A 26800-nucleotide genomic window follows, 5' to 3' on the forward strand; every position below is an offset into this window, starting at 1 on the left:
ACAAGATAACAAACAAATGACCCTCACACATTAGGAGAAATCTCCCAGCGTGACAAGGGCATTTGCTTTTTGTGCTCTAAAAGCAAACTCCTACATTGAGAGACTGCTCTTAAAAAACAAAAACTTTGTGGTGCTAAACATGTCACCTGCACTGCAAAGCTACAACGCCTTCAGAGGAGCCGCAGTGAAATCAGCTCTTCTGCAATCCCAGAGATCTCCACTAGTCAGAAGATCACTACATATGGTGGGCTGTTAGCTGCCAGGGTAGAAAAGTACACCCCTTCACTGCCCTGTCAGAACGGACCACAGCCCGTCAAGGCTAAATAAGCCCCTTAGTTCTCTCTTTAGTGTTCTGTGGCCTCACCCTGTTTGACAAGCGGTGTAATTAGTGCACATGAATCCTTACGCTGGCAGCCAGGGGTGCAAAGACTATACAATCTTCCATTATGCTTGGTCTGGTGGCTTAGTAGACTAATGCATCCACTCTAGGGGCCTGTGTTTTACCTCGTGGTCATAGGTTCAAATCCTTGAGGGTCCACTCAGCCTTTCATCCCTCTGGGGTTGATAAAATGAGTACCACTGAATTGGATAACAATAAACGTTTGTTATTCAGCGGCAAGATACCCTTGGGTGAATGTGTGCGTTACAAATACATGTTATGATATTTATATACATTATGGTGCTCAGATATTTGTTTGTCTTACATGGTGTCGATCAACCTTCGGGGAGTCACAGGGCAGACGGACAGGGCATCAAATATGGTGGTTGAGGTTGTTTGTCCCTTCTGTCCTGGAATCTATCCTACTATAACTCTGCCAACAGGGCTAATTAGAACCCTTTCCCCACTTGACTCTCAGGATAGTGAGGGTGAGCATTCACAGGCTTCTCAGGGAGGGAGTGTTGGGGGTTCAAGAACTCAGGACTCACAAGTAAACCAACTTACACAATAACGTGATGTCCAGCCGAGAGCTTGTCTTTTATGGAAAAAGGCAATAATTTAATCACATAGCAAAAACGAAATCTTACACAATTCAATTAAAAGACATGCAGAGTTGCAAAATAAGTTGTGTTAAATGGTGAGACCCTACACCACCTTTTTTCCTGATATTCTACCGGTATCCCCCTTCCACCTGCCAGGGTCGAGAACCTGCATCTATAGTCCCAAAGGCTCAGTGGGTTTAAGCAGGATTAATGACAGGTCAAATGGGCAGCTCTGTTCTATGCGACCACCTTTGCGGCGATAAATCTTAGTGTTTAGGGTAGTCTCATCTGTGTCGTTTGTAATCTCTTTTCTCAGATGCAGGCTGAACCGCATCTCTTACTTGCTGGTAAATGTAGCCGTTCGGGCTGCACGATGGATGTGGTCCAGGCTGAAGCCCTCGCGGCAGCAGCACCACTCCTGTGGAGACCACGTCGGAAGCCTTGAGAACATTACGTTTATGGGGTGATAGGTGAGGTAGAGCCACACTGTTTTTTGCAGCTGTGTTGGCCCTTCAGACCAGCTGCCGACTGGGATTCTGGTGTAGCAGTAGTGGCCTCAAAGCCGAATCCCTCGTGGTGGGATCTTTCTGGCAGTTGTGACCTCCATGACAATCAGGGCTTCTAGCACCACTCGTAGCATCAACAGCAGAAGCAGCTGTTTATTAAGCCTCCAGCAGTCTTCCATGAAACATAGAATACTTGTTCTGGTACAATCTTATGCAGCTCACATGGAAATTGCACAGAGCAACTGCAGGGAACCCCTCTATGGCACGTGCCATTCCTGGCTTTGCTCTTCAGTAAAGTCAGCTTGCTCATGGTGCTGGGAACATCCTGGGCTTCCCCTCCTGGATAGACTTTTCTCCTACAAGGCCATGCAAACTCCTTCTCTCTCGTAGCACCCAAGCAGGCTTTTAGACACTTTTTTCTAGGCACTTCAGGCTGACCCTCAGCGATTCTAGCAGAAAGTGCAGAAGGGTCATCTCCTGCAAGCCTTTCAAATGTCAATCTCAGACAGCTCCCCACAAACAGCCTTTGTGCAAAGTGATGGATCTCACAGCAGGTAGGAAAGCAGCTGGCTCCATGTAGGATATTGAAGTCTGAGATCTCTGCACCTGGTTGTCATCAGCCATCCTGATGCAGCCATCAGGGACAAACAAAAGGACAGGCCATCCCAAGAAAATCTATTAACCTTGAACAATAGAAACTGCAGTGCCACCCTTCAACCCTGCCATCTACCGGATGGCAGAGCTCAGGAAAAATGAATCAGCAGCCCTTTGCTAACAAGGTCCTCGTTGGATTTCTAAAGGCAGTCCTGACTGCATCTTCCCTCACTTCAGAGTTTGGATCTCCACATCCAACTACTGGAACACAGGTAATTCGCTTCCACTGTCTGTGGACGCAGGCCCTATCCTGCATCTTTCATCATGCTAAAACTAAGGATATTCAAAGTGGACCACTCTACCATCTCCCACACTGAGTCACTCAGCGCGTTGCTCCAGGTTTAAATCCATTGGTATAGGTGAAAAGTACACTGCGGGCAGCTTTAGGCCAATGGGGCGAATGTTAAGGTTGGAAAAAGGAGTGGGGTGGTTTCAATAGGTTGAAGATACATGGACGAGCAGCTGAGATGCACAATTGAAGATCAGGGGTGGAGTGTGTTCTGGTTAGAGTTGAACTGTTCAGAGAAGGAGGTTGAGAGATGAATCTTACGGGAAACGAAAAAAGCAACACTTAAATTCATCGTTTAGAATGTGACTGGCATGAGGGATGAGATGAAAGGTGGAATATTGTCAAAAGGGCTTCACGTACATGGATCGGTTGTGGTGCTTGTGCAGGAGAGGTACTTCATAAGCACAAACGGTAAAATATCGGGGAGAGGGAGATATACCTCCATGATACATGCATGACTCACCCCAGGATCGAGGGGAGTAGCCATACTTCTTAAGCAAACTACGTCAATACTGATAGGCTCCAGTTGTGAGTGTGCGCGCGCACGCTCGCTGCAGTGTTACAATTAATTTGTCCTATCGCTTACATCACGCTCCTTTGAGACATTTTCATTATGTGCTGTTTCACCAAAGAATACCTTCAAATATGCCTTCCGACAGATACAGAAAACAAACAGATGCCAATACTGACTGTACTTTCAAAGAATCTTTGTTCCCTCCGTGATCACACAATTCAATTAATGTGATCACCATTTTTTTTCTTTCTTAGTTACCAAAACACTTATTCTTGTTCTGTTCTACAAATAGTCATAAACAGAAGAAAAAAGACAGATATATGAACATACTTTTTGATATATATCACCCACACAACAGAACAAAATCAAATCAATTTTAACAAACACATTTTATAAATATGGAACCTACAAATGTACCCCAGTTCTGGAATCAACTGCCCTAAACAGACCCCCCAGGATATTGCGGCATGGATTAGCAAATTTAGCGGTACAAATATGGAAATTTTGCGGCACAAATATGCAAATGTAGCTGCATTTTTGCGGCATTTTATTTTACTCATAATCATTCATTTTCAGCCTTAAATCAATGGTAACTGTTTTAGCAGAGTATTCCACTTTGAATAGGCAACCTGGGATTTGGAACAGAGGAAGCAGCCCACATGTGAAGGCTGTTATCCCTTGGAAATGCACTCCTCCATTTGCTTTAGTATAGGTTCTGAGAAGCCCATCAAAGACGGCCTGGTGGCATCCCATAGGAAATGGCATTCTAGAACCTACCTTAGTGTATGCTCTGGGGGTCCAGATTGGAGGTACAGGGAGCTACCCAAAGAAATTGAAATTATGCAACCAGTCACAGTATATGACCTGTGGAATCCATTTAGGAGCAGCTAAGGAGAAACTCATAATAAAGGCACTATACAACCGTGTAATACTTCAAGGCAAATCACGAAATCCCGGAGGGTCTGGCTAGGGCTCCGACCGTTTATGTTTAAACGGGTGAAGGGGGCGGAGGGGCACAACGTTATAACATTTGCAATGAACGCTCGTTCAAGCTATTGTCATTGTAAATGACAATGCCATTTATTTATGTTTTATAAACAAAAACATAAATAAAAGGCATTGTCATTTACAATGCCAGTAGCTGGAACTCGCGTAAATGTGAGACCTATTGCATTGCAAATGCTTGTTTTTTTACTATTCTGCTAGGGTGACAGACATTTACACAGGACTTGTATGGATGGATTTTGCTGCTGCTCTGTCCTCTCTCCACCACTTCCTTGCCGCCTGACAGTTTCCAGAGTGTGACTTCTTTTCACCTGATCTCCCCCATTGGGTTCACTGCCTGCGTGTCCTGTTCTGGTCCCTTGTCTCCATGGTACCCATCACCTTGCTTCCCATAAATTACCTGCCTGTATCCCATTCTGCCCCCAATATGGTCCCTTCCTGTTTACCTTTCCTCTACTCCCTGCTTTTATCCAGTTGCCACCTCATCAACTCATATCCTGGTCTTACCTCGTCACTTCACTTGATACCTGGAAATGTCCTCCTCTCTCTTGATTTCTACCCGCGCCAGGTTCTGCCCTAAGGTGCTCGCTGCCATCCCACTCCTTCCTGCCTTTGTCTTCATCTCATCTTCTTGTGCTGCCTTTTGGGCCATGATGCCCGACACCTTTCGTCCGCCTGGCCCTTACTTGTGCCAACTCTGTTACCAGGAAGCTTGCCGCCTGCCCTTCTCTCGCCTGCCACCTACATTTGTCATGATGCCATTACCATACCAGTTTCTTCACTCGGTTTAGATCCTAAGATGTCCTCTTTCTGTCCGAGTTTGCTACGATAAAGGCACCCTCTTAAATTGGGAAGAAGCGTCTCCCCATGAAACTTAGGGGCATATTATCAAGAAAGGGCGCTAAAACTATCGCTGCTTTAGCGGCAGAAAACTGCCGCTAAAGCGGCGATAATGGGCTTGATAATATGCCCTTGAGAATTCCAATAGAAGCCAATGTTCTGGTGTCAACATGGGTTTCTATTGGAATTCTCTAGTGCATATTATCAAGCCCATTATTGCCGCTTTAGCGGCACATTTCTGCCGCTAAAACGGCGATAATGTTAACACCGTGCTTGATAATATGCCCCTTAGTCACCACCAGTTGCTGTCTGATTGTGCGCATTACCGATTTCGCTGGCACTTTTGTAAAAATTGCTGCATTTTTACAAAAGTGCCGATTTCGCGGGCACTTTTGTAAAAACCGCACCATTTTCACAAAAGTGCCGATTTCGTGGCAAACCGCAAAATCACGAAATCACGAAATCCTGGAGGGTCTGCCTAAAGGAGCCTATATTTTTCAATCAACCATCAAAGCCCCTACTTACTGGGCCAAGAACCAAACAGTGCCAAGCTGGTTACGCCCAGGGGTATGTGAATTACACCATTTGATCAATTAATTCCCTGAAAGCCAGCAACGAGTCTTTAAGATACACTCGTTGGTTAAAAACATGTTGATTCCAGAACTGGGGTAAATTTGTAGGTTCCATGTTTATAAAATGTGTGTGTTAAAATGTATTTGATTGTGTTCTGTCATGATGTTTTTGTGGGTGATATATATATATAAAAAGTATGTTTATCATATGTCTTCTGTTTATGACTATTTGTAGAACAAACAAGCATTGGCATAGCCAATAGGTCTCGATTTTGGGACCTTCTAAGTATTTAGTTATGCAGCACAATATCCTTGGTGCAACCACATCAACTGTTGCGTGGCTAAACACTTATAAGGTCCCAAAGGCGAGACCTATTGGTTATGCCAATGCTTGGTGTGGCTTTGTGTGTAATTGTGTGTGTGTAGTTGTGTGTGTGGTTGTGTGTGTGGTTGTGTGTGTGTGGTTTTGTGTGTGGGTGTGGGTGCGGGTGTGGTTTTGGTTGTGGGTGTGGGTGGTTGTGTGTGTGGTTGTGTGTGTGGTTGTGTGTGGTTGTGTGTGTGGGGTTGTGTATGTGTGGTTGTGTGTGTGGTTGTGTGTGTGTGGTTGTGTGTGTGTGGTTGTGTGTGTGGTTGTGTGTGTTGCGTGTGTGGTTGTGGTTGTGTGTGTGGCTGTGTGTGTGGTTGTGGCTGTGTGTGTGGTTGTGTGTGTGTGGTTGTGGTTGTGTGTGTGGCTGTGGTTGTGGGTGTGTGTGGTTGTGAGTGTGGTTGGGTGTGGTTGTGGTTGTGTGTGTTTGGTTGTGGGTGTGGTTGTGTGTGTGTGTGTTTGGTTGTGGGTGTGGTTGTGTGTGTGTGTGTGTGTGTGTGGTTGTGTGTGTGGTTGTGTGTGTGTGTTTGTGTGTGTGGTTGTGTGTGGTTGTGTGTGTGGTTGTGGTTGTGTGTGTGGTTGTGTGTGTGGTTGGGGTTGTGTGTGTGTGGTTGTGTGTGTGTGGTTGTGGGTGTGGTTGTGTGTGTGTGTGTGTGGTTGTGAGTGTGGTTGTGTGTGGTTGTGTGTGTGGTTGTGTGTGTGTGGTTCTGTGTGTGTGTGGATGTGTGTGGTTGTGTGTGTTTGTGTGTGTGTGGTTGTGTGTGTTGTGTGTGTGGTTGTGTGTGGTGTGTGTGTGGTTGTGGTTTTGTGTGTGTGTGTGGTTGTGGGTGTGGTTGGGTGTGGTTGTGGTTGTGTGGTTGTGGGTGTGGCTGTGGCTGTTTGTGTAGTTGTGTGTGTGTGGTTGTGTGTGTGTTTGTGTGTGTGGGGTTGTGTGTGTTTGTGTGTGGTTGTGTGTGGTTGTGTGTGTGTGGTTGTGGGTGTGGTTGTGTGTGTGTGTGTGTGTGGTTGTGAGTGTGGTTGTGTGTGGTTGTGTGTGTGTGGCTGTGTGTGGTTGTGTGTGCTTGTGTGTGTTGTGTGTGTGGTTGTGTGTGATTGTGTGTGTGTGGTTGTGGTTTTGTGTGTGTGTGGTTGTGGGTGTGGTTGTGTGTGGTTAAGGTTGTGTGGTTGTGGGTGTGGGTGTGGTTGTGTGTGTGTGGCTGTTTGTGTGGTTGTGTGTGTGTGGTTGTGTGTGTGTTTGTGTGAGTGTGTGTGTGTGTGTGGTTGTGTGTGTTTGTGTGTGTTTGTGTGTGTGGTTGTGTGTGTGTGGTTGTGTGTGTGGTTGTGGTTGTGTGTGTGGTTGTGTGTGTGGTTGTGTGTGTGTGGTTGTGTGTGTGTGTGTGGTTTTGTGTGTGGTTGTGTGTGTTGTGTGTGATTGTGGTTGTGTGTGTGGTTGTGTGTGTGGTTGTGGCTGTGTGTGTGGTTGTGTGTGTGTGGTTGTAGTTGTGTGTGGCTGTGGTTGTGTGTGTGTGTGTGTGTGGTTGTGAGTGTGGTTGGGTGTGGTTGTGTGTGTTTGGGTGTGGTTGTGTGTGTGTGGTTGTTTGTGTGGTTGTGTGTGTGTGTGGTTGTGTGTGTGGTTGTGTGTGTGTGTGTGTTTGTGTGTGTGGTTGTGTGTGGTTGCGTGTGTGGTTGTGTGTGTGTGGTTGTGGTTGTGTGTGTGGTTGGGGTTGTGTGTGGTTGTGTGTGGTTGTGTGTGTGGTTGTGTGTGTGGTTCTGTGTGTGTGTGGCTGTGTGTGGTTCTGTGTGTTTGTGTGTGTGTGGTTGTGTGTGGTTGTGTGTTGTGTGTGTGGTTGGTGTGGTTGTGTGTGTGTGGTTGTGGTTTTGTGTGTGTGTGTGGTTGTGGGTGTGGTTGGGTGTGGTTGTGGTTGTGTGGTTGTGGGTGTGGTTGTGTGTGTGTGGCTGTTTGTGTGGTTGTATGTGTGTGGTTGTGTGTGTGTTTGTGTGTGTGTGGTTGTGTGTGTGGTTGTGTGTGGTTGTGTGTGTGTGGTTGTGTGTGTGGTTGTGGTTGTGTGTGGTTGTGTGTATGGTTGGGGTTGTGTGTGTGTGTGGTTGTGTGTGTGGTTGTGGGTGTGGTTGTATGTGTGTGTGTGTGGTTGTGTGTGGTTGTGTGTGGTTGTGTGGTTGTGTGTGTGGTTGGGGTTGTGTGTGTGTGGTTGTGTGTGTGTGGTTGTGGTTGTGGTTGTGTGTGTGTGTGTGGTTGTGAGTGTGGTTGAGTGTGGCTGTGTGTGTGGTTGTGTGTGTGTGGTTGTGGTTGTGTGTGGCTGTGGTTGTGTGTGTGTGTGTGTGTGTGTGGTTGTGAGTGTGGTTGGGTGTGGTTGTGTGTGTTTGGGTGTGGTTGTGTGTGTTTGGTTGTGGGTGTGGTTGTGTGTGTGTGTGGTTGTTTGTGTGGTTGTGTGTGTGTGTGGTTGTGTGTGTGGTTGTGTGTGTGTGTGTGTGTTTGTGTGTGTGGTTGTGTGTGGTTGCGTGTGTGGTTGTGTGTGTGTGGTTGTGTGTGTGGTTGTGGTTGTGTGTGTGGTTGTGTGTGTGGTTGTGTGTGTGTGGTTGTGTGTGTGTGTGGTTTTGTGTGTGGTTGTATGTGTTGTGTGTGATTGTGGTTGTGTGTGTGGTTGTGTGTGTGGTTGTGGCTGTGTGTGTGGTTGTGTGTGTGTGGTTGTGGTTGTGTGTGGCTGTGGTTGTGTGTGTGTGTGTGTGTGGTTGTGAGTGTGGTTGGGTGTGGTTGTGTACGTTTGGGTGTGGTTGTGAATGTTTGGTTGTGGGTGTGGTTGTGTGTGTGTGTGGTTGTTTGTGTGGTTGTGTGTGTGTGTGGTTGTGTGTGTGTGGTTGTGTGTGTGTTTGTGTGTGTGGTTGTGTGTGGTTGCGTGTGTGGTTGTGTGTGTGTGGTTGTGGTTGTGTGTGTGGTTGGGGTTGTGTGTGTGTGGTTGTGTGTGGTTGTGTGTGTGGTTGTGTGTGTGTGGTTCTGTGTGGCTGTGTGTGGTTGTGTGGGTTTGTGTGTGTGGGGTTGTGAGTGGTTGTGTGTGTGGTTGTGTGTGGTTGTGTGTGTGTGGTTGTGGTTTTGTGTGTGTGTGTGGTTGTGGGTGTGGTTGGGTGTGGTTGTGGTTGTGTGGTTGTGGGTGTGGTTGTGTGTGGTTGTGTGTGTGTGGTTGTGTGTGTGGGTGTGGTTGTGTGTATGGTTGGGGTTGTGTGTGTGTGTGTGGTTGTGTGTGGTTGTGGGTGTGGTTGTACATGTGTGTGTGTGGTTGTGTGTGGTTGTGTGTGTGGTTGTGTGGTTGTTGTGTGGTTGTTGTGTGTGTGTGGTTGTGGGTGTGGTTGTGTGTGGGTGGGTGTGGTTGTGTGTGTTTGTGTGTATGTGTGTGGTTGCGTGTGTGTGGTTGTGTGTGTGTGTGTGGTTGTGTGTGTGTATGTGGTTGTATGTGTAGTTGTGTTTGTGTGTGTGGTTGTGTGTGTTGTGTGTGTGGTTGTGTGTGGTGTGTGTGGTTGTGGTTTTGTGTGTGTGTGTGTGGTTGTGGGTGTGGTTGGGTGTGGTTGTGGTTGTGTGGTTGTGGGTGTGGCTGTGGCTGTTTGTGTGGTTGTGTGTGTGTGGTTGTGTGTGTGTTTGTGTGTGTGTGGTTGTGTGTGTTTGTGTGTGGTTGTGTGTGGTTGTGTGTGTGTGGTTGTGGGTGTGGTTGTGTGTGTGTGTGTGTGGTTGTGAGTGTGGTTGTGTGTGGTTGTGTGTGTGTGGCTGTGTGTGGTTGTGTGTGCTTGTGTGTGTTGTGTGTGTGGTTGTGTGTGATTGTGTGTGTGTGGTTGTGGTTTTGTGTGTGTGTGGTTGTGGGTGTGGTTGTGTGTGGTTAAGGTTGTGTGGTTGTGGGTGTGGGTGTGGTTGTGTGTGTGTGGCTGTTTGTGTGGTTGTGTGTGTGTGGTTGTGTGTGTGTTTGTGCGTGTGTGTGTGTGTGTGTGGTTGTGTGTGTTTGTGTGTGTTTGTGTGTGTGGTTGCGTGTGTGTGGTTGTGTGTGTGGTTGTGGTTGTGTGTGTGGTTGTGTGTGTGGTTGTGTGTGTGTGGTTGTGTGTGTGTGTGGTTTTGTGTGTGGTTGTGTGTGTTGTGTGTGATTGTGGTTGTGTGTGTGGTTGTGTGTGTGGTTGTGGCTGTGTGTGTGGTTGTGTGTGTGTGGTTGTAGTTGTGTGTGGCTGTGGTTGTGTGTGTGTGTGTGTGTGGTTGTGAGTGTGGTTGGGTGTGGTTGTGTGTGTTTGGGTGTGGTTGTGTGTGTGTGGTTGTTTGTGTGGTTGTGTGTGTGTGTGGTTGTGTGTGTGGTTGTGTGTGTGTGTTTGTGTGTGTGGTTGTGTGTGGTTGCGTGTGTGGTTGTGTGTGTGTGGTTGTGGTTGTGTGTGTGGTTGTGGCTGTGTGTGTGGTTGTGTGTGTGTGGTTGTAGTTGTGTGTGGCTGTGGTTGTGTGTGTGTGTGTGTGGTTGTGAGTGTGGTTGTGTGTGTTTGGGTGTGGTTGTGTGTGTGTGGTTGTTTGTGTGGTTGTGTGTGTGGTTGTGTGTGTGGTTGTGTGTGTGTGTGTGTGTTTGTGTGTGTGGTTGTGTGTGGTTGTGTGTGTGGTTGTGTGTGTGTGTGGTTGTGTGTGTGTGTGGTTCTGTGTGTGTGTGGCTGTGTGTGGTTGTGTGTGTTTGTGTGTGTGTGGTTGTGTGTGGTTGTGTGTTGTGTGTGTGGTTGGTGTGGTTGTGTGTGTGTGGTTGTGGTTTTGTGTGTGTGTGTGGTTGTGGATGTGGTTGGGTGTGGTTGTGGTTGTGTGGTTGTGGGTGTGGTTGTGTGTGTGTGGCTGTTTGTGTGGTTGTATGTGTGTGGTTGTGTGTGTGTTTGTGTGTGTGTGGTTGTGTGTGTGGTTGTGTGTGGTTGTGTGTGTGTGGTTGTGTGTGTGGTTGTGGTTGTGTGTGGTTGTGTGTATGGTTGGGGTTGTGTGTGTGTGTGGTTCTGTGTGTGGTTGTGGGTGTGGTTGTATGTGTGTGTGTGTGTGTGGTTGTGTGTGGTTGTGTGTGGTTGTGTGGTTGTGTGTGTGGTTGGGGTTGTGTGTGTGTGGTTGTGTGTGTGTGTGGTTGTGGTTGTGGATGTGTGTGTGTGTGTGGTTGTGAGTGTGGTTGTGTGTGGCTGTGTGTGTGGTTGTGTGTGTGTGGTTGTGGTTGTGTGTGGCTGTGGGTGTGTGTGTGTGTGTGTGTGTGGTTGTGAGTGTGGTTGGGTGTGGTTGTGTGTGTTTGGGTGTGGTTGTGTGTGTTTGGTTGTGGGTGTGGTTGTGTGTGTGTGTGGTTGTTTGTGTGGTTGTGTGTGTGTGTGGTTGTGTATGTGGTTGTGTGTGTGTGTGTGTTTGTGTGTGTGGTTGTGTGTGGTTGCGTGTGTGGTTGTGTGTGTGTGGTTGTGTGTGTGGTTGTGGTTGTGTGTGTGGTTGTGTGTGTGGTTGTGTGTGTGTGGTTGTGTGTGTGTGGTTTTGTGTGTGGTTGTATGTGTTGTGTGTGATTGTGGTTGTGTGTGTGGTTGTGTGTGTGGTTGTGGCTGTGTGTGGTTGTGTGTGTGTGGTTGTGGTTGTGTGTGGCTGTGGTTGTGTGTGTGTGTGTGTGTGTGTGTGTGTGTGTGGTTGTGAGTGTGGTTGGGTGTGGTTGTGTGCGTTTGGGTGTGGTTGTGTGTGTTTGGTTGTGGGTGTGGTTGTGTGTGTGTGTGGTTGTTTGTGTGGTTGTGTGTGTGTGTGGTTGTGTGTGTGTGGTTGTGTGTGTGTGTATGTTTGTGTGTGTGGTTGTGTGTGGTTGCGTGTGTGGTTGTGTGTGTGTGGTTGTGGTTGTGTGTGTGGTTGGGGTTGTGTGTGTGTGGTTGTGTGTGTGGTTGTGTGTGTGTGGTTCTGTGTGGCTGTGTGTGGTTGTGTGGGTTTGTGTGTGTGGGGTTGTGAGTGGTTGTGTGTGTGGTTGTGTGTGGTTGTGTGTGTGTGGTTGTGGTTTTGTGTGTGTGTGTGGTTGTGGGTGTGGTTGGGTGTGGTTGTGGTTGTGTGGTTGTGGGTGTGGTTGTGTGTGGTTGTGTGTGTGTGGTTGTGTGTGTGGTTGTGGTTGTGTGTATGGTTGGGGTTGTGTGTGTGTGTGGTTGTGTGTGGTTGTGGGTGTGATTGTACATGTGTGTGTGTGGTTGTGTGTGGTTGTGTGTGTGGTTGTGTGGTTGTTGTGTGGTTGTTGTGTGTGTGTGGTTGTGGGTGTGGTTGTGTGTGGGTGGGTGTGGTTGTGTGTGTTTGTGTGTATGTGTGTGGTTGCGTGTGTGTGGTTGTGTGTGTGTGTGGTTGTGTGTGTGTATGTGGTTGTATGTGTAGTTGTGTTTGTGTTTGTGGTTGTGTGTGCGTGGTTGTGGTTGTGTGTGTGGTTGTGTGGGTGGTTCTGCGTGTGGTTGTGGTTGTGTGTGTGGTTGTGTGTGTGTGGTTGTGTGTGACAGTAATACTAAAAGCATCTCAAAATAAAGGAACACAAACATCGAGTTTGTGGAAAGAGAAAGCAAGGCAAAGCATTAACACAACAACAAAACAAATCAATCAATCAATCAGTGACACTTATAAAGCGCGCTACATACCCGTAGGGTCTCAAGGCGCTGGGGGGGGGGGGGGGAGGGGTGCCGCTACTGCTCGAACAGCCAGGTCTTCAGCTTCTTCCTGAAGGAGAGGTGGTCTTGGGTCAGGCGCAGGTCGGTCGGGAGGGAGTTCCAGGTCTTGGCGGCCAGGTAGGAGAAGGACCTTCCTCCTGTAGTCGCTCTTCGGATGCGGGGGACGGCGGCGAGGGCGTGGTTGGCTGATCGGAGGTGGCGTTTGGGAGCGTAGAAGTTGACTCGGCTGTTGAGGTAGCTCGGGCCTTGGTCGTGTAGGGCTTTGTGTGCGTGGGTGAGGAGGCGGAAGGTGATTCTTTTGTTGACGGGGAGCCAGTGAAGGTCTCTCAGATGTCCGGAGATGTGGCTGGTTCGTGGGATGTCGAGGATGAGTCTGGCTGAGGCGTTCTGGATCCGCTGGAGTCTCTTCTGGAGCTTTGCGGTTGTACCGGCGTAGAGGGCGTTGCCGTAGTCCAGTCGGCTGGTGACGAGGGCCTGGGTGACGGTCTTCCTGGTCTCGGTGGGGATCCACCAGAAGATCTTCCGTAGCATGCGTAGGATGTTGAAGCACGCCGAGGAGACGTTGTTGACTTGCCTGGTCATGGAGAGGGAGGAGTCCAGGATGAAGCCCAGGTTGCGTGCATGGTCTGTCGGTTTGGGTGCGGTGCCCAGGGCGGGAGGCCACCAGGAGTCGTCCCAGGCGGAGGGTGAGGAGCCCAGGATGAGGACCTCCATCTTGTCCGAGTTCAGTTTCAGGCGGCTGGTCGTCATCCACTCGGCTACCTCTTTCATCCCTTCGTGCAGGTTGGCTCTGGCGGCGGCGGGGTCGTTGGTCAGGGAGAGGATCAGTTGGGTGTCGTCGGCGTAGGAGATTATGCTGAGGTTGTGTTTGCGTACGATGGCCGCGAGGGGGCTCATGTAGACGTTGAAGAGGGTGGGGCTCAGAGATGATCCTTGGGGGACGCCGCAGATGACTTCGGAGGCTTCTGACTTGTACGGTGGTAGGCGGACTCTCTGTGTTCTTCCGTCGAGGAGGGAGATGATCCATTCCAGCGCCTTGTCCTGGATTCCGATGTTGCTGAGGCGCCGTACTAGGGTGCGGTGGCAGACCGTGTCGAATGCCGCGGAGAGGTCTAGGAGGATGAGGGCCGCTGTTTCTCCATTGTCCATCAGGGCTCGGATGTCATCGGTGGCGGCGATGAGGGCGGTCTCGGTGCTGTGATTGGCTCGGAAGCCGGACTGTGAGGGGTCGAGGGATCCGTTCGTCTCGAGGAAGGCGGCCATCTGCTTGTTGACGGTCTTCTCGATGACTTTGGCTGGAAACGGGAGGAGCGAGATGGGGCGGTAATTCTGGAGGTCGGTGGGGTCCGCTGTTGGTTTCTTGAGTAGAGCGCTGAGTTCGGCGTGTTTCCAGCTCTCAGGGAAGATGGTGGTGTTGAAGGATGTGTTGATGATGTCTCGCAGGTGGGGTGCGATTACAGCGTCGGCCTTGTTGAAGACGTGGTGAGGGCAGGGGTCGGTCGGTGATCCGGAGTGGATGGAGTTCATCGTGCGGATGGTGTCTTCGGTGCTGATCGGGGTCCAGGCGTGGAGGGTGGTGGTGGGGGGTGGTTGTTCGGTCATGGTGTGCGTTGGTTGGTTGTTGAAGCTGTTGTGTATGTCCGTGATCTTGTTGTGGAAGTATGAAGCGAGGGAGTTGCAGAGGTCTTGCGATGGGGTGATGTCGTTGTTTCCTGCGCTGGGGTTGGAAAGCTCTTTCACGATGTTGAAGAGTTCCTTGCAGTTGTGTGCGTTGTTGTCCAACCGGTCCTTGAATGCTGTTTTCTTGGCGGCGCGGATCAGCTGGTGGTGTTTCCGGGTGGCAAGCTTGAAGGAGGTCCTGTTGTCCGGTGTCGGTTCCCTTCTCCAGACTTTCTCGAGGGCTCGGCAGTTCTTCTTGGAGCTCTTGAGTTCGTCGGTGAACCATGGGGCCTTCTTGCTGCCGGGTCTGCTAGGCGGGGTCCTCAGTGGGGCGAGTTCGTCCGCGCAGTTGCTGATCCACTTCGTGAGGTTGTCGGCGGCCTGGCTGGGGTTCGCTGAGCTGGCAGGTGGGTGCTGGCTCAGGGAGGTGGCGAGCTGGTCTGCTGTGATCTTGTTCCAGCTTCTGCGGGCGGCCTGTTGCTGGTGTTGGTGGGTCGTCGTTCTCTTGAAGGTGAAGTGGACGCAGCTGTGGTCCGTCCATTGAAGCTCTGTGGCGTGGCTGAAGTCGATGTCTGTGCTGGAAGAGAAGACTGCGTCGAGTGTGTGTCCGGCGAGGTGGGTGGGGGTGGACACCAGTTGCTTGAGTCCCAGGTTGGCGAGGTTGTCGAGCAGGGTGCTGGTGTTGCGGTCGTTGTTGTTCTCCAGAAGGAAGTTGAGGTCTCCCAGGAGGATGTAGTCGGCGGAGGGGAGGGCATGCGGGCTGACGAAGTCGGCGATGTCCTCGCTGAATTGTGTGCGTGGTCCAGGGGGTCGGTAGATCAGGGTGCCTCTGAGGGTGGTGTTCGGGTTGGTGTGGATCTGGAAATGCAGGTGTTCGGCGCTGGTCAGGGTGTTGTCGGTGCTGGTCGTGAGACGGATGGTGTTCCTGTGGATGATGGCGATGCCTCCTCCCATCTGGTTGGCGTTTCGGTCCCTCCGGACGATCTTGTAGCCCTCTGGGATAGCGATGGCGATGTCGGGAGCTGAAGAGGCGTTCAACCAGGTCTCCGTGAGGAAGGCAACGTCAGGGGCTGTGGCGTCTAGAAGGTTCCAGAGTTCGATGGCGTGTCTGTGGACGGAGCGGGTGTTGAGCAGGATGCACTTGAGGTGGGTGCTGCTGGTGTTCGACTTGGCGGGTGCTGGTGTGAGGCTGGTCCGGATGCAGGTGAACTTGCAGGCGTGGCAGCTGAAAGGTCCGTGGGTACGTCGTGGAGTGGCTTGATGGCATTCTGGGAGTCGGCCGGTGTTGAGTGCGATGAGGGTGGCGGCGGAGTACGTCAGGCGGGTCGGTCGGGGTCTTCGTGGGCCAGGGGTCCTGGCACTGGGCGCGGTCCGGTCGCGGACGGGCGCAGACGGGCTTACCTTTGGCGCGCCTTCGGCGCACAATCGGCGCGCCCGCTGCGCGTGACCGCTGCGCGTTCGCACGGTCGCCATTTAAGGCGAAGTGCGCGGGTGGGCGGAGCAGCTGGGAGGCGGGAGCGGGGAGGGTACAGAATAGAAAAAGGGGCGGGGAAAAGCGGCGGTGGCGGGAAGGGAGGGCGGAGGGCGGCGAGGTAGGCGGACAACAAGGAAGGAAACCAACACAGGCACAATGAAATAAAATTACAAACAGGCACAAATTACTGACAAAACAAGGCAAAAACAACAGCAGCGGAGGCAGCCGGCAACCGGCAAACGAGGCAGCAGCGAGGCAGAGGGCAGGCAAGGGGCACACGCAGCAGCTGGTGGCCGTGCGGCGCGGGGGTGTCCCACAGGTGGGTCACACTCACCTGCGTCGCACGGTCGCCATTTAAGGCCAAAACAAACAAGATCACTTAGCGAAGACTGAGTGCTGATAATGGATACACACAGCCCATCATCTTAAGAGTTCGATTGAAGCCAATGTGCACTCAAACCTGCCCCCTCCTTGTGATCTGCACCCCATATTTCATAAGTTGTAACTGCTGCACCCACCATAGCGCTTTGAGATCTAAAGCGCTACATAGGTCTAATCGATTAACCAGTCGCCAACATGCTGTGCTTTTAAAGAGAATGTGCCAAAAGTTTCCAGCTTCCTCATCATGTCCTCATGAAAGCGCCAACGAAAGGACTCCCTGAATGGGGCAACGGACATGAAGCAGCCGCTGTGATCAGAAATAAACACTGTGAACATTGTCCAGTTTCACAGTAACATTTCCTTAATGTTCTTTAAGTCACAAAACAGTAATACTAAAAGCATCTCAAAATAAAGGAACACAAACATCGAGTTTGTGGAAAGAGAAAGCACATTGTAAGTCAAACGGGCGCAGCAAAGCATTAACACAACATGTTCTTTGATGTTTGATGTTCTTTGAACGAGAACATCAAAGGGTCGCCGCGAAAGTGATCGTGGGCGAAAGTGAAAGTGATCGCGGGCCCTTAATGAGCCTGACGAGGTTTGCCAGCCTCTGCTCCTAAGCGCGCGCACGCGCCCGCGCCCATGCACTGTAGCTCTAGGCTGGCCATGGTAGCATTTTTTTGAGCCCTCACAAAAAGTCTCGCCAGTCCAGCGCATGCGCTGGGTCAGGCGAGACCTAAAAAAAGAATAGGTGTTTTGTTGAGTAAGAAAAAAATAAATGGTGATCACATTAATTGAATTGTGTGATCACGGATGGGACTATGACTGTTTGGAAGTACAGTCAGTATTGGCAAATATTTGTTTTCAATTTTTAAGTTTTTTAGCCTTGGTGACCAGTCAGGTGGCCCAGTCCCATGTGGTTGGATTTTCCTACAGATGTAGGACATAGGATGTGGCTTGGAACCTATTCATATAAGGAACACATCGAGGCCATATACAGCTGTACAGCACTTACCCCAACTTACCATCTTCTCATAATCCACTCTCCCAGGAAAGCAGATTTCATTCTATGGCTAGAACAGAGCTCTCCGGTAGGTTGCCGCATGTTAGGTGTAATTAGTACATACAATCCTACTTGTAGGTCTGGCTTGACAGCACAGTTGACTAAATGAACTGTTGTTACCAGTCTTTTAAAAATACACAGAGCGGACTATGTCTGTGCCTAGAGGAGCATTTGCCTCTCACCCCATGCCATTGTCTATTTTGTGTGTTATTCTGCCTCTTAAAGAGTGCTAACACTACAGTGCATGAGGTACTAATTTACATACCAAAAGTACTTTGATTCACTACAAATTAGGTTCTTTATCTCTCAGATTCACTGTACCAGAAAAAAAAAAAATTAAGTTGTACTCAGGACTCAAAATGTTGGGAAGGCCCATTAGTTTTGCCAATCCTTGTTGTTTGTTTGTGTCTGGAACTTCTGGTTTTACTTTCACTTGCCAACATTATAAATGCAGGGCTATACATACCAGAATGCACAAGACAAAAACAGTATTGTTTGAACTCCTCACACCTGACATAGGACACCTTGGTTGAGAGCTAATAAAATAATCCTTGTGCATCTACATCACACAAACCCTTTACACCAACACAACAAGACATTTACTTTAGCGGAGGCCATTAAAATATTCGTTTCCTTTCTCTGCCCTTAGGCCCTCTAGTTTGTTTGCTCTTAGCCTGCTCTCTTCTGTCTCCTAACCCTTCCTTTGCTGGGCATGTAAGCACCATAGAAATGTATTTTAATGGCACACCTCAGCTTATGCACCTCAGTCGTGGCCAGCATGGCTAATCACTATTCTTGGTATCAGTCATGTATCGCAGTCCTGCACTGCGTGCCCGGGTACGATCTACACACAGCTCTGCCAACGCACCTCAATCCTGCATTGCCCCTTACTATTCCAGCACCAACAGACAGTTAGCTGTGCTGTGTGCACCACGGACGTGACCCGCAGGAAGCCTTGGTTTCCCACCACAAAGACCTGCACACAGCTCTGTCAATGCACTTCAACCTTGTTCAGCTGTTGGTACCCAGACACAGCTGCGCTGATGCACTCAAGTGCAAGCAAGATTTCTATGCAGATTTTATATTTTGGTGATTAACATTACGGGTGCTGCACAGTTGTTTTCGGGTCCATTGGCCACACAATTTTGAAGTTTGAATTTATTAGGACCTAATAGCACCGTTCGAGCCAATTTCAATTGCATTAATAATTTTTTTTTATTTTATTTATTTCTCTATACCCATTAGAATTTTATGGAAAGAATATGTCAAAATTTAATGACAGGAGGGAAGAGTTGGTCCAGGGCCTATTCTCCAATACCCAAATAGGGGGCCCCAAAATAACAGGAGGACAATCAGGAGTAGGTGTAAAAACCAAGTTTCAAATACTAGAAAGGTTGAAAAAACAAGAGATGGCCCGATGGTGGGATGGCAAAACTTTACAAAAATACATGGACAATAAAAAGATACCAAGAGGTTGGAGGATCCTTATATTCCCAAACTTTGAGGAACTCGACGAGGATTCACTCAAAGACTGGGAGGACAACTTACAGAACGCATCAAACATCATGATGCGGATCCTGATCAAGCATGCTGACAAGAAGGTCACCAGTCTAAGAGCAGATGTAGACTATTTGGAAAGGGAGATTGAGGCCTCAGACTTAAAAGATGTAGTCAAGAAAAAGTATAAGATGTATGACAAGGTCATTGAAAACCACCACATTTATCTGAAAGACAAAAAACTGAAAAAGATCAAGCGCGATGACAATGACTACAAGGACGGGAGGATTTACACCTTTGCCAGAAGATATGATAATATCAAACCTACTGGTGAGGGGAAAAGAGCTAGGGAGGAGACTGTAGACTCTGTTCCAATAAGCAGCGGCTCCCTTACTTCAATTGACAGAAGCACCTCCCGGGAGGGGGGTTCGGATTCAGCCACCACCCAAGGGCCATCTCCTTTTTTAGTAGAGATGGAACGACTACACTTAGGCAACAAGACTACAAAAAGAGATCAAAGACAAGGAGGGGAGGGAAAAGGTGGCAGGATAAAAGAGAGAAAGAACAATACAACAATAGGGATGACTACACGCTCTAAAACAACCTAGATGTATGTGACGACGAGATGACAACACAAAATGAACTGACTATTGTTAATCTATCATGTCGCAAACTGTCTGATGTTGAATGCAATGTACTACGGAGGGGTTTGGGATTTTGTCCCACTAAATTTGGCGATCCAGTGAATTTTCTGATTGATTTGTATAAGTTTGCACGTTTTCTGAAATTAAAAGATTTATTCAATACAAATCCTTCTACGTCATGTTCCATTGGCCCACCTGTACACACGGTGACACATACTGTATCTGATTTACAAGATCTACAAATGGTCATGTCTATACCATATAGTCTTTACAAGGATATAATTCTTTTTTAGGTGCATATGATCGAGTGGAGATTCTCCACCACTGAGTGCTAGCCATAATTGAACCAGCACGCTTAATGCTGACACAGGGTTATTAGACCACCTGGTCAACCTACAGTTTTCCGTTTGTCCATTGGATTCCTTGTATTACTTCATCTTCTGTTGGGAGTTTTATATCTACATGCCAAACAGGTAGGCAGCACCTAGGGGCTGTTGATGGTTGTGATTTACATACAATGATTTTATAGAATACAGCCTCTTTGTTTTCAATATTAAGGTTTCTTTTTCCCCCTTCTAGAGGCCAGCAGTTGGCACAGATATTGGAAAGTGCCCTTGTGTTTGCACTGTAGTGATTATGCCTGGCGCTTCACAATAACATTGGTATGTTTCTTTGTATACACTTTTATCAGCTCACCATTTGGTCCCTGTGAGAAGTTGGCCTGGTATATGATGCTCACTAGTTAAAGTGATCACCTTGTACCATGCCAAGCAACCCTTATGGTGTGGTTGTAAGTCAACCTTTTCGGACTAGCTGCCCTAGTGGTAGCGTAGGCTAAGCAGTCTTTGAGGCTAAACTCGTCAAGCGTGTTAAGCCAGCTGTTTTACCAAATGTAACCCCCTTTTATACCAATGAAAGGACACCACACAGATATATATTCAAAATATATATGTATTTATTTCTCAAAGTAACCCCTAGTCTCTTTATGAGCACAGGAGCACAAATCGTCAAACAAGATTACAGTAGAATACACAGAAGTTGCACTTTATATGATTAGGCCCTGGTGGCCACTCGAACCATATACTAAAATAGTGGTATAAGTACCACGAACAGAAAAGGGAAAAGGCCTAGGGCCTCTAGAATCGCTGGGCCTACAAGGAGCTAACTTCAGTTAGTGACCAGGAGGTCCACGGGTGGCGTGTGCAGAGCAAATAGTCACACGCGTGCTCCCATAGGTTTCAATGGGTGCGTAAAAAGTACAAAGTTACTGCAAGGAGGATCTTCCGGATGGACTAGGAACTCAAGATTTGGAACACAGGCACTAGAGATGTATTACTACACTTGGGCACAGGTGTGCCAGCTTTACCTCACCCACAGGAAGCGGGTGCATAGGCCTCGAAGTGCGTCGCGTTTCTTCTATCTGTTTCGTGGAGCCTGAAGACAAAGATGCTGCAGGCGGTCGGTCCGGGAGAGATGCAGTGGATCCAAGAGTGGATCGGAGATGTTGAAGACCTGTAAGCAGAGGGGACAGTGTTCACAGTCACTAGCCAGTGACCGGCGTGGCACCAGGTGGGTACCAGGCAATGTCGGGTGCAAACAGGAAGAAAGGTGTAGCTTGCCTCTGCAGCCACGTGGTCCCTGGAGGTTGACGACGCCCAGGAGTCGGTTCACGAGCTGTCCCACGCAGGCTCTCGCTGTCGGCGGTGTCGGCGACTTGATCGAAGCAAACAAGCCTTGGCAAAAGCAATTGCTGTAGGAGATGAAATAAGCTGATGGTTCTGACCAGCAAGGTCAGAGGGACTGCTCCTTTGGAGAGGAGCAAGGGCCAGTCTGGAGCAACCAGACCAGCAGTGTATTTCTTGAAGTTCGTCGCCAAGATGGCTACTAGCCAGCGGGCCAGCAACCGGTTAGGCGCGTCGAGTGGCCAAATGCAGAAGGGCCCCACGCAGATCGTGGAGATGCTGGAGGGCTCACCTTTGGTGCAGAGGCTGCTCGGGTGTTGGGCTTCTCAGATCCCAAAGCACAACTTGGAGGGAGCCTCGGTTGTTGCACTTGTCAGCTTGTCGTAGTCGTTCCAAGATGGCTGGCTCCACGTGTCTCGGTGCCTCCACGGGTCTCCTCTTTTCAGGGACTGTGGATCGGGCGGTGAGAGGTCTGGAGGTCCAGGTCTTGTCAGTCTCTGGGCTCGGGCTCCGGCGGGAGGCGGCGGCAAAGCAGACGTTGGTTCGCTGGATGGTGCTTGCGTTAGCAAGGTGGTCACTCCCTGACCACAGGGGAGATTGGCTTCAGTCCTCTGTGCAGCAGAGCGTCGAAGTTCCCGTCTTCTTCTTAGTGTTAAGTTGATTCCAGGATGTCTGAAGTCTTAGGACACAGCTCCTACCTTTAAGCGGATTCTAGGGGCCGGACTACCTGCTAGGTCCCTCCCTATGGGTGGAACCAGGAAGGGGGGTGGTTACACCCCCAATCCTTTGTCCAGCTCGCCCCAGGCCCGGGACTGGTGTGCCCCAGGACCGGTTTGAACTGGCATATGCACCGAGGCTCCTTGTGAGCCACAGGCATGTCTGGTTTCTTTCAAGCCCTACCTGACCAATACACAAAATCCTGTCTGGGGTGGTGCACGCACCTCCCCTGGCAGGAAACCCTTTGTCCACACCTCCCAAGCTGGAAGGACTCCCAGCAGCAGGAGGGCAGACTTGTGTCTGTGGTGGCAGCATCCATTTTGTGGAGCTGAGGCTATGTCTGATTTTACCCGGGTTTCAGGTACTGTACATGTCGTGTCCCTCTAGAAGGGTGGAATGCTAACCCCGTCGCCAGAATTGGCGAGGGGTTAGTATTCCAATTCGTATGACACCTTACTCGACATGTTTTGATAAAGCCAAACCAAAGATAGCATTTAACCGCGAGGTTCATAATGCACTTAAGAGTATATGGTATGACGATATCTGGAAACAGTAGAAGGAAGTTGTTCCGACCACTGCAGACAGGCTCAGCTCATGCCAGAGCACCATCTCACATGGAACCAAGCACTCTGCCTTCAGGATTGTTAAGGCCTGCCATAGGAGTGACTTATAGGTTACCAGGTGTCCCATTTAAGGTTAGGTATAGGTATACTACACCTTAGTAAGAGGTGATTACACCAACTTACCCCAGCTGAGTGATCAGCCAGTTGTGTCAAATTGTTAGGCCAAGCCTGGGGTGGCATAATACATGCTTCAGCCCCTGGCAGGCCTTGGGTACACCAATGCCCTGGGTACCTAGTGTACACTGGTACAGGGGCTGACAGGGTGATCCACTTCCAATTGGTTATGCACCTAGGGTGCATAGTTTTAATTTAGTAGAGAGAACAGCAGGCTGGGGGTCTGATTGGCAGGCCCACAGCCTCAATATGTCAAAAACCAGTGAAGCAAAAAGCAAAAATTTGGGGTGACCATAGGATAGCAGACCCTACTCTCCTACAGTCCCCCTTCTTGTTTTTTTTGCTTTGGGTCATTTATGGTGTGGTGCAACTTTTTGCTTTCCTTCTCTCTATTACCTGTGTTGGGAGTTACACGGATGGATTGGTCACATTGGGCCTGGGACATGGGTAGCTCTGGCTTATAGGTCTCTAGCGTACATTGTGGTATGCTGGATCTTATAGGACTGTTGTGCTTTTGCGTAAACATGGTGCCACAATGTGGTCGCATTATTGTTGTTTATGGATATCCTCTTGGATACACATTTCCCTGTGTATGATTTCCAAGCCAAGCACTACATGACTGAGTGGTCCAGTCATTTGCTGTCTTTGTTGTATGGGTATGGTCCTTCATGGGCTTACGGACCAATGACTCTCATTGGTCTTGGTGATATTTATATGTACATATTGTATTGTGTTTTATGGTTTGTCTTTTTGTATATACATGTATTTGTATATATTTATGTAGTTAGTCATGTATGGAATGTCTTTATATGTGTTTTTATCTAAGTAGACATCTTTTAATTTTCAGCCCTGAAGAAGACCTGTGTTAAAAAGGATGAAACGCGTTGGCTGATGGTTTTTTATGAACAGAACAAATATCAATAAAGAAGAAAATGAACATATGCATTGCATTTACAGACGCCTTTTTAACCTAATCATGTTATTTTGATGTTTGTGTTATATGTCCATTTGCTAGCGGTGCAGCTCCGATCTTTGATTTGTTGTCTATTATCCCTCTGTTAAGGGAGGCCCTCTATGGACAAGGGACGTTTACGGAGATTTGCACGCAAGATTTCTTTGCAGATTTAATATTTTGGTGATTAACGTTACAGGTGCTGCACAGTTGTTTTCGGGTCCATTGTCCACAATTTTGAAGTTACGATCTACACACAGCTCTGTCAACGCAGCTCAATCCTGCATCGCCCTTTACTATTCCAGCACCAACATACAGTTAGCTGTGCTGGGTGCACCACGGACGTAACCTGCATCAAACCTTGGTATCCCACCACAGAGACCTGCACACAGCTCTGTCAATGCACTTCAACCTTGTTCAGCTGTTGGTGCCCAGACTGATGCACTCAAGTCTGGGACGCTGCCCCCTCCCCCCTCAGAATGCCAGTCCTACGACACACAAGCCGCTCTGCCAGTGCCCCTCAGGCCTGACCTGCAGCATTCCTGTGTATTCTAGCACTGGGACCCACACACAGCTCTACCAATGCACCTCAATACTCAACGTTGGCACGGCCTTCTACACCAGTACTGTGGCACACACCGAGCCGTGTCACCGTACTTCTGACTTGGCCTGAGACCAAAAAACGTTTTACCGGAGCATCTCAAATGACTCAACACTCATAATCAGCGACTGTTTAATTTGAGATTTTATTATGTAAGGTCTATTCCAGGCTGTGCTTCGCGAAAGCAACCATGAGATACACTATGTACAAGAACTGTAGGAGAAAAATTCGCCACATAATGCTAGCCATGTCTCAAGTGGCCCCATCTAATCAGCTCTATAAATAATACAGTTAAGAAAGTAAAAGACGAACGCAAAGAGGACAGGTGAAAGGATGGGGAAGTGAGGGAAAAGTAAAAAGAGAAGGAGAGTGGATAAGAAAGTGAAGGGAGGGGAGAAGAAAGCAGGGAGGTAAACGGGGTAAATGCGAGGGAGATAAAAAAAAAAAGATGGGGGTGAAGAAGAGCAAAACGGGGCAGAAAAGATGGAACAAGAGCCAGGCAGAAGAAAACGACTGAAGAATGAGAGAAGAGGAGAGGGTTGAGAAGACATGGGGAGGAGACATCACAGGGTTCCAAGAAAGAGAATGGAGGAAAGGAACTTAAAGTGACTGAATACGAGTGAGGTTGGGGGAGTGGGGCACGGGGGAAGGGCTGACACGGAGAGAGAGATAAGCCAGTGCCTCCTGAAAGGGAAAGATGGAAAACTGGGGTACCGCCGTGCACACACCTGCTCAGTAACGGGCCTGTCGCTCCGGTGAGGCCTATTGCAGCTTGCTCTGGCGAGGCCCGCTGCGCTTTGCTGTTTTCCTCCACCTGAGCCGGTGCAAAGATTCTTCCAAAGTCCGCCGCGGCTGGCCCAGAGTGAGGCACGAACCGTCCTCCAGCGCCAGGCTTTGTTGTGTTGTCAGATAAGATCGGGGCAAAGTGCGGGACTGTGGCACTGCGGACGTTGTGTGTGCCAGTGCGCGAAGCCAGCCGCCGGCTTGCAAACATACCTGCGAAACCCCGTCTCCCCTCTCTGGGACCGATACAGGGGGCCGGGGCCCGCCCCTGGGCGCACAGCCAAGGGCACAGCTTATGTGTCCGCGGGTCCTGCTGTAGACGTGGCCCACCCAAACACTACTGAGAAGCTTCCGAGCTCGGAATTACGGGCTGGCACCGCCTGCTTCAACGCTACGTATCACCTTCCCGATTAGCGCAGGTGGACGGCGCGCGCTGCGGCTCAACACAGCACCGGTCGGGTTCAAACATGGAGCCAGCGTCACATCTTGGTTTCCCCTCTTGACCACATGTGACAGTCCGGGCATTACTGTCCACCGCAGGAACACAAACACCAGCACCCGCCAGGGTTGTTGTCTCGTCAGGGTGAATTTCTGTTTCGGTCGTCTGTGTGTGGATGTTTTACAACAACCGAGAAGCTTGTATTGCGTGCCCTCCCTCCCCCACAACCTGATTACCGGGTGTGCACTGCTCCCCTCCTCGTGTTTACAGGCTGAAGGCGTCAGCGAGCGCGTCAGCGCCGCCCCAGCTCAACTATCGCCGACTACTGGCCTGGGGCATCTCAGATCAATGCATGCTTTACATGAGGAGTGCCTTTACTTCGCAGGTTTATAAGTATTACTCTGACTCCTATATGTACGTAAATATTAATATAGGTGTTAATTTTTTTACGTATACAATATAATATACACATATATATTAATACTATTTTTAATGTAATATTACGTGTAATTATATATTTTAAACGTAATCATATATTTTCAATATTTATATGTATTCTTTACTAAATTACTTTTAGTTATCAACTAGCCAGGGATATAAAGATTGAGTAACAAAGGACATGAGAATTGCCCAATGAGAAGCATATGGATTGATCAACCGAGAACATAAAGTGGCTTGCAGAACACGAAGCGAACAGACTGACCAGCAAGGAATAGTTACAAGAAACATATGCATTGCCAAACAAAAAACAAACGAACTGACCAACACATAACATACTGATTGAGGACTAGCAGATGTATAGTTGTAACACCAACGAACATCATATTAATCAGCCACCAAGGAACATGTTTACCAATAAGGCAGACTGACCAAAAAGGGACATATTGATTCAGCAACTTGGGATTGGGTGGCCTCGGCAGACAGAGGGAGACCCCATGAGTGGGGCAGTCTCGATGAGCCCAACCTAGGGACGATTTTCATAAGGATGTCTTTGATAGGGAGCAGGGTAGACTACCCTGACATGGCCATCCTCAGGCTTGGCCACAAGGAACACCTTTGGGGTCGCTGTCTCTTTGCATACTGTTTCGGAAAGTGGAAATTTGAGTGGGGTCTGCTGTTTTCCTACTGTCAGTGACCGCTTAATCAGGAGTCCCTGTAGTTCAGATCGCCTAGTTGGGTCTGTAGGGAGTCTGAGTGTTTCTCCCATCAAATAATATCGCAGGCGATATTGTGTAGGTGAGGATGAATATGTGGCATGGGCGAATGAGATGTAATTAAAGCACCTGCACCAGAGTGGAGGTATCGAGAATAGCAAGGGGTGGTGATTGGTCCATGAGAAGTGGGTGTGCATGGCTGTATGCAGTGCCACTTGACATGTGCTTGGGTGTGGGGATTGCACAAGGTGCTGAGGTCAGACATAGAGAGGAGGGGCGGCAGCTCAGTGCATGACCGCTAGGCCACCGATTGACCATGGTCGGCTGTATGTGGGCCATAGAGCTCATAACGAGGGGGCAGCCGATTACGCCTCTCGGTGGTTATTGGGTCTGGAGGAACCCTTGCTTCTGTTATCGACACTGTACAGGAGGGATCGGAACCATTGGGCATTTGAATTCTGCGGGCGGCCAGAGGGATCTCCAGTGCTGGCAGATGCCTCAGAGGGCCACGAGCCTGCTGATCAGTCGGGCACCACGGCTGGAGGTAGTGTTGAGGGTACACTGGGAGCACACTTCACCATAGCCCAAAACACATCAGAAATGCTGACAACCAGTACACTATAAAATGTCCATACTACACACACTCAACACAC

At 49.1% G+C, this 26800-nt stretch overlaps 1 protein-coding gene across 3 annotated transcripts in view; it reads right to left on the reverse strand.

Moving 5' to 3' along the window:
- SEC16B (SEC16 homolog B, endoplasmic reticulum export factor) overlaps positions 1 to 25251 on the reverse strand; it is a 325648-nt gene extending 300397 nt beyond the window's left edge. For 2 of the 3 annotated variants that reach the window (XM_085601607.1, XM_085601609.1), the window contains exon 1: positions 24500 to 25251. The gene's annotated coding sequence lies outside the window, so the exon portion shown is untranslated. The remainder of the gene's footprint in view (positions 1 to 24499) is intronic. The other variant, XM_085601608.1, reaches the window with a different exon arrangement.
- Between the last annotated feature and the right edge of the window lie 1549 nt (positions 25252 to 26800).

This window comes from Triturus cristatus, chromosome 4_2 (assembly GCF_964204655.1).
Source record: "Triturus cristatus chromosome 4_2, aTriCri1.1, whole genome shotgun sequence".
Taxonomy (NCBI): domain Eukaryota; kingdom Metazoa; phylum Chordata; class Amphibia; order Caudata; family Salamandridae; genus Triturus; species Triturus cristatus.